The sequence below is a fragment of the Rhinichthys klamathensis genome, unplaced genomic scaffold (assembly GCF_029890125.1).
Source record: "Rhinichthys klamathensis goyatoka isolate OS25496 unplaced genomic scaffold, OSU_Roscu_1.1 h1tg000131l_1, whole genome shotgun sequence".
In the NCBI taxonomy this organism is placed as follows: Eukaryota; Metazoa; Chordata; class Actinopteri; order Cypriniformes; family Leuciscidae; genus Rhinichthys; species Rhinichthys klamathensis.
In genome coordinates this window covers 1,400,629-1,408,382 of record NW_026606666.1, presented here as the reverse complement: position 1 = coordinate 1,408,382, position 7,754 = coordinate 1,400,629, and the positions used below count along the sequence as shown (strand labels likewise).

The 7,754-nt window shown below is 35.3% G+C and overlaps 1 long non-coding RNA gene across 2 annotated transcripts; it reads left to right on the top strand.

Moving 5' to 3' along the window:
• Nucleotides 1-287: 287 nt before the first annotated feature.
• LOC130089392 (uncharacterized) lies at nt 288-2,478 on the top strand. 2 transcript variants are annotated; one of them, XR_008807563.1, is made up of 3 exons: nt 288-384; nt 856-997; nt 2,454-2,478. It is a non-coding gene; the product is annotated as an uncharacterized LOC130089392 (long non-coding RNA). The 2 variants fall into 2 exon arrangements; XR_008807562.1 differs by having other exon boundaries at nt 2,459-2,476.
• The last annotated feature ends 5,276 nt before the right edge of the window (nt 2,479-7,754 follow it).

Sequence of the window (7,754 nt, the reverse complement as noted above, 5' to 3'; positions counted from 1 at the left end):
AAAGAGTGATAAAATGGTATTAAAATGGACTGAATTTGAAATCGGAGACTGTTTCTTATCAAAAGTAACAAGCCTCAAAACCTCACTGATCAACTATTTCTGTGTAAAATGTTGTATTTATTGATATAGACTACAGTCTGACAATAATGTACTGCATATAAAGCATATCTATCTATCTATCTATCTATCTATCTATCTATATATATATATATATATATATATATATATATATTTATAAATACATACTAATTATGTTGTCTGGAATGTTTTCAGTCAACATTTTAAGAAAGAAGAGAATAAAACCTGAGCAGGATGCAAAAGAACACATATTGTCGGGCAAAGACAAAGCCTTCATTGAGGGACGACAAATCAACACATTCAAAGGTAAATTGTGCACCACAAGGCAATTTGACTATGTTCAGACTGCAGGCAAATCAAATCATAAAGTAGGCATGCACTTGTAAGAATGAAAAGTAGGCCTATTGCTGGCAGTCTGGACATGATCTTTCACATTCACACATTTTACCCTTGGGTAAGCCGCTCATTTTCATAAAGGTTAAGAGATGAAAAAAAAAAACTTTAAACATTTTTTTTATAATTATTATTTTAAAATAAATACATAAAACTATGTATACAGAGAATAGTGTAACCAAATTCAACTAGTAGGCTATATCACAGTGAAAACCAATGCTTGATTATTTTTTTTATTTTTTTTATTTCCTGCACCTCATATTACATTACACAGTTTTACAGGATTTAACTCTTTAAAAGGATAGGTTGGTTAGCTGTGTAACATATAGGTGCACTTGGATTCATGTTTTATTTGTATTATTATATTTTTTTTTGCCCTTTTAGGGAGAGGTGTGTTTGCACTTGAGCACATTGAACCATCCACCTTTGTTGTTGAATATCGTGGGATTCTCTCTCAAAGTAAACATGTTAAAGATGTTCAAGGCAACTACTTGTTTGACTTCACATGGAATGGAACACGTTATTGGTAAGCTGGCTGTTTCTTTTTTGGTTTATTTATTTTTGGTTCATATTCAGAGCAAACTAGTTGCATGTCATTCTAATAAAAACAGTTATGATTATGATTTATTATTATTACTATTATTATTACAATATAGGGCTGCACGATTTGGGGAAAATGTCATTGTGATTATTGAGGTCAATATTGCAATTGGAATATGCGATTGCGATATAATAAACAAATGGTTTCATGAGTCAACTTGCTTGGTTCTAAAGCAAAATGCACACACAGATTAGTGATAATTCTGAAATGTGTATTTCTCAACTCAAACTAGCAACAACTAAATGATTGATAACATCTAAGCCATTGATGTCTGGATAAAAATTAATCCACCCCCATTTAAAACATTAATTAGAGCCATCCAACATTACAGTGATTCCATCATTACAATTGAAAGCTATAATTTTTTTTAAAAACATTTATTAGACGTCAAAAAATAGAACAGCTTTTAATTTAAGTGAACTTCAAATAATCCTCACATAAACCCATTATAAATGACATGTCATATTTACCTGTGCCCTTCCTGTCTAACAGGTATGCAGAAATTTAATAAAGTTATCAAACAGTCTGCGACTCTGCGCTGCATAAATAATAAATAGACTAATCCTTATTAAAGCTACATAAGTTCTTTAGTCAAGAGCAGTGAGTAATTTTCTCTGTCCCCTTTGTTCTGTGATTAACTTTACTGACAGAAAGCTTTGGCTGCTGGCCCTTTAAGAGCAGCCGCTGCTGACAGAGACACGGATCTCACATGCGCCTCATCCTCTCACAACTCTATACGTCCATCATAAGACTGCTCTTATGTTATGAAGATACTCGACAAACGACATTTTGGCATAATTGTGTGTGTTGTTGTTCGTTCAAGAGCGAAAGAGAACTGTATTCTGGCGCGTGTCTTTCTGTGAGTCACAGTCGGACATTCAGCGCGCTCTCTTTTGACTTGTCTCGCATGAATGGTTTTAAGCAATCGCATGAGAGCATTATCATGTAACACTAGCCAAAGGATGACAAAAAATAACAGATGCTGCGTTAATTGCGTTAACAGCCCATTGTTTATTTTACATAAAATCGCAGCATTTTGCGCCATATAATCGCACAGGCTTGACATCGCGATTACGATTGCGATAAGATTAATCGTGCCGCACTATTACAATAGCAGATTTGCTAGGGTTCTCATAACATTAGGAACTTATTAGTTAGTGATAATCAATAACATGGTTATTGTTCAACTGGGGTATTTTTTTTACCTTAAGTGGATCATCTGACCTATTAAATTCTTAGGAAGTCAAGTTAACTTTCACAATGTGTATTTGAATATAGGTTAAATAGGCCAAGGTTAGCCTAACCCAAATGTTCAGTTAGAACCGTATGTTTCAGTGTGTGTCTATGTTTTAAGTTTCTTACTGCACTATTTTTATCACAGCATAGATGCAACAAAAGAGGACGGTGGAGGAATGATGATGACAAAAATCCAAATTGCAAAGTCAAGACAATCATTGTTGACGGAAGGCCACACCTGTGTCTGTTTAGTATAAGACATATCTTTCCAGATGAGGAGGTCACATACAACTATGGGGATTCCTCTTGGCCTTCGCGTTTAAGGGTGAGTCTCTTAAAGACTTTATCACTGAAAGTCAACCATGTTCTGTATTTCATGAATGTTAGTTTTTTATATGATGCAGATTATTTAAAAAAATTCTGCACGTCTGCTTTGTGCATGACGGAGCCATGAAAGGGACACTAGATATTTAGTCTTTGGTTGATACTAGAATTAGTTGCGGTGACCAATTGGCAAGCATCCTTGCCTCAGTGTTGTACCTGTCTTTCTCATAATTACAGGAATTGTGTGACGAGACATCAGTGGCTGTGACTGAATGCAGTGTGAATCCTTCCTCATCAGTGAAACAGAAAGTAAGTGAGCGCATGTTCCTTCATTGTTTTCTTCTCTTTGACACAGGCAATGTTAAGTGTAGGATGGTTGGGCATCATGCTAGACTGGTTGACGTGGACTGTCGTCTTAAAGACGCTGTTGTGACGTCTCAAATTTGAGTAAAATGTACATTGCTCGGTTCATTCATTTTTATAACTCGTGCGTTGGGGGATGGGCATGACACTGACCTGAAATATAAGGACAGTTCTCCACTACGAGGACCATCATGTCAGGGTTAGGGTTTGTGGAAAAGATGTTGCTTTGGGTACAGTTGGTACTCAACACGAATAATACTTTTACCGCTCCCGTGGCGGTAAAATTCGGATGTGTATTTGCTGCCTTTTACCGCTAAGAGGCGCTACAATCACAGACTTTGAAAGGTGTCAGTTTATTCTCTCTATTGCGTAATCTACCGCCGCACCGCGACTCATTCAGAGCGATTGAAAGCTGGTAACAGATGAATTCAAGTGAAACATTGTAGTTAAACGAATTCATAATCACAATACTGAAATTAAATTGAATAAATAGTGAAAACATTACAACATAAAACATTGCAACAGAAATATATTAGGCTATCAATGAGGGTCTGGAAGAGCATAAGACGTAATTTAATAGCGTTCAGACGGTAGCTCAGTGGTTAACGCAACATGAGCCTCACGGAGCTTCAAGCGATCCACGATCAAATCTCAATGTAGCCAACATGCTGTTGGCCGACTTCATTTGTGTTTTACCGTTCTTGATGCTTAAATAGGTAACTGTTTATTAGCGAGTTCATTAACTGTTTATTTATTTAATGTCAAGCGTTTTGTTTAATTATCAATGCCACATTAACGTAAATTTGCTACATTCCATGTCCGCTGCACGACAAAACTGATGAGGGAAATGAAAATAAATAAAAAAAGAAAGCTGATCGCGTCAGAAAATGAAAATAATGAAGCTCGTCTTTAATCTGCTAAATTATTGTTTTGTGAATCATTCACGAAATTGAGTTGACTGACAGTGAGTGATACCTGGCCATAGCAACGGGAGAAATTTTTCAAAACAGATCCATACATTGAACAAATCAGAAAAGACTGATTTTGTTGACTTGACAGACTAACTAAATAGTATTACTTTCAATATAAAAACAAATGAAAATGTAAAAGAACACTACAATTAATTAAGTTTGAAACCCATCGCAAATTTTGAAGAATGTAAGAAACACAGAATCTTATTCTTGCAACATTTTAAATTTGTATTGCCAAAGAAATTTCAGCTAAATTAAACAATTAAAACAGTACAAAACGAAAATAGTCCAAAGCCACATAAATTAAGAACATGCGTTTTTCTTTGTCTGTCTCTCGTGCTGGATCTCTTTTTAGCAAGTTTATTTTGTCTCCCTCCCTCCCTCCAAAAAAAAAAACTGTAACAAATTATTTAGCCTTTGTTGCTTCAAAGACAAAGCATGCCTTGTTGAATTCACCTTACAATAAAACGAGGTTGATCGCAAATTAAAGAGCTCTGTATCTGCTGTGGCATGAACGTGTTTAGTCAACAGTTAATGTTTAGATAATGCCAGATTGTTGACAATCATACACAGTGCTCATTCTAAAACTCTAAAACTCTACAAAACCAGTTGAAACAACTGGATTGAACACTTTAATTGAAATTTTGTGTGAAAACTTTAAATACAAAAAATAAACTACAATATTTATAATTTAATAAGATATAGGGCCTACATTTGGACACACCGAGAGATTTATAAGAATTTAGCCTTTGCCTGCTCATTGGGCTGGCTATCCGACATCTCCATATGAAAGAGGAACATTAACACCTATTGTGCCGATAAAGCCACTGTCCCTCCAACCCCCCCACAGGCTCTCTGAGACTGACTTACAACAAAAAGAAGTCGCAATTCACACTTAAACCGCTATTCTAGCATTAGACTATTAAAGTGTTGATAATGAAGGAATTAAATAATGTAAGCTACATGTAGTGATATTTCTGTCATGAAACTTTATTACTAAATATTTCATTTCAATAATTCATTCAATTTCAATAAGTTGTTCTTTTTTATTCAAATAAACCTCGAACCACAGTGCTCCGTTGTGCTGCTGTTAAACTAAATAACATTTATAGAATAATTATGAACTTAAATGAAACAATATAGCAACATTTCGACAAAAATTATTTGATCTGCTTTTACATTTTAATTCAGGGCGATTTAGCCTACATTTAATTAGAGCGAGATTTTCCCCCTTGTCCTTTCCTCGTTGGGAAGCGCTCACATCATAGCTAAACATGTTTGAGTAGATCATCTGTACCTCTCAGTTTCAGATGGATTACATAATCAGATAACATTTATTAAATATTTAGACATTTAAAGGCTTTAGACATAGCCGATTTCTTATCGTGACTGAGCTGAGGCAAGTGGTTTTCGGTTCATTTTTGTGACGCGCAGTTCCCGGAGACAGAGACGAGACGACAGCTAAAATGTTGTTAGCCTAATATGAATAGAAGTTTACAGTTTTGAACGATGTAGGCAAAAAATACGGAGTAGCCTATTAAGCTATTTTAGCTGTTATGAGAAAAATAAATCCAAATGAACGCGCCGCCGTGTTTGTCGAACTCTAATTCAACATGCCAGAATAAAACCCGACTTTAGAACAATAGCGCCACTCGGCGTGGTGTGCCAAAACACTTAATTATAAACTTCAATATTTCATTCAGAATAATCTCAACGCTTTGTGACCTTTTGAAAAGCCGTGCATAGGGCCTACATTAAGGCCACTGGAACTAATGAACAACTGAAAAGCTGGTTTTGATTTTATTGTTTGTCGTTTAAACGTGCCTGTTGCATATCTCTATTTTATATATTGTATATGGTATATTGGTGAAGTAGCCTATAGCCTATAGGGAATCCCAAAAATTTATATAGGCTATAGCTATTTATAAATTACGATTGGTATTATTATACAGATGTAAAGTCATTCTGTTGGATACTATTTGTTCCTGTGTAAAATGGAAATGCTTGGCAATTTTATTTTATAAATATAAGCAAAAACTATATGGTGTAACAGAGTTTTAGAATAGACAAATCTCTCTGCATTAATAATCGGATATAAAATGCATTAATAGGCTAATATAAAATTTACAAAAGTACCAAGTTTGTTCGGGATTTTTGAACCCGTGTCATCTAAATGATCGAACCGTAAGTTCTTCCACTCGGCCATGATTTTACTCTTTGTGAAATGACCAAACGTTTGTTTCTCCAGTGTGTTCGTTCACATGAGCGAGAAAACGTTTTATCGTTAGCATATTGTAGACCTTTTACAGTTTAAAAAAAGATGATATCTTATCTGTATGACCAAAAATTACGGAGTAGGCTAGCCTTTTAAGTTCTTTTAGCTGTAATGAGAAAAAAATTAATTCAAGTGAAAGCGCCGCCGCGTTTGTCGAACTCTAGTTCAACATGCCAGAATAAAACCCAATTTTAGAACAATGCGTAGCGCCACTCGGTGTGCCAAAACACTTAATTATAAACATCAATATTTCGTTCAAAAACATCTCAAAACGCTTTGTGACATTCTGAAAAGCCGTGAATGTATTAAGGCCACTGGAACCAGGATCGTAGCTGAAACGCGCTGCATTATCTCTCAATACAGGAGCAGAAGCGCCAGTTCAGATTGTATCGTTTGTTGTTTAAACGTGCGTGTTGCATATTTTTAAAAATATATAATATATTTGATATGGTCTATTGGTGAATTAGGCTATAGCATTGATTACTGTGGAGGGGGGAAATCCCCCACCAGCAAATCGCACCTTGTTACACAACCATGTTTTTAAAAACTCTTTCTGTAGCCTATATGGAACCCCATGAAGTTTTTTTTTCTATTTTTTTTAACATAACTGCTTTTGAAATTACGATTGGAATTATTATACAGATTGATATAAATTAAGTCAATCTGTTGGATAATATTTGTTCCTTTGTGTAAAATGGAATCGGTTCATTCATTTTCATAACTCGTGCGTTGGGGGATGGGCATGACACTGACCTGAAATATAAGGACAGTTCTCCACTACGAGGACCATCATGTCAGGGTTAGGGTTTGAGGAAAAGATGTTGCTTTGGGTATGTGTCGGCTGCTTCTTTATTGTGGGTAAGCTGTAGACCCAATATGCACACTTTTCAATCTGGATATGCTTTGTGACTTTCAGTCACAGAGACGTAAACTGTTAAGGCCCATTCACACCAACCATAACTGTGTTAGGGTCCAACCAGCAGACGGTAACGCTCTGTTTATTGTGATCGCATCTTTGACTGCCGCTTATATACTGAAGCATGTTATAGCAGAATTGATTCCGATTGGCTGTCAATTAAGCAATGTATCGCAATACAAAAATGCAACAATATATATTGTGGATAGTGACAATGTGTATTGTGGACAGTACACCCAAAATAAAAATTTCTGTGTGAGGGGAAACAATCAAGTTTACAGAGTTTAATTAGGCATTTTAATCAACAGTTAAAAAAAAGTTACCCTTTTACCACGTCTTGGAGTATCTCTATAATATCGTATCGTGTTATGTATCGAATCGTGACATGAGGGTATCGTTACACCCCTACTGCCAATGTTTCTAGCGTTTCTCAGCTGGTAAAATAGTTATGAAAGTGATTTTTTTGTTTTTGTTTCTCTGTGTTGTTATCGTGTAAGCTGTGGTGTAGACTCTGCTATTCCTTAATACTGAGAGGATTTTTTAGGCCTATAATTTAATAGATATATAGTTTTTAGTTTGAACAGGCCTTTTTTAGTT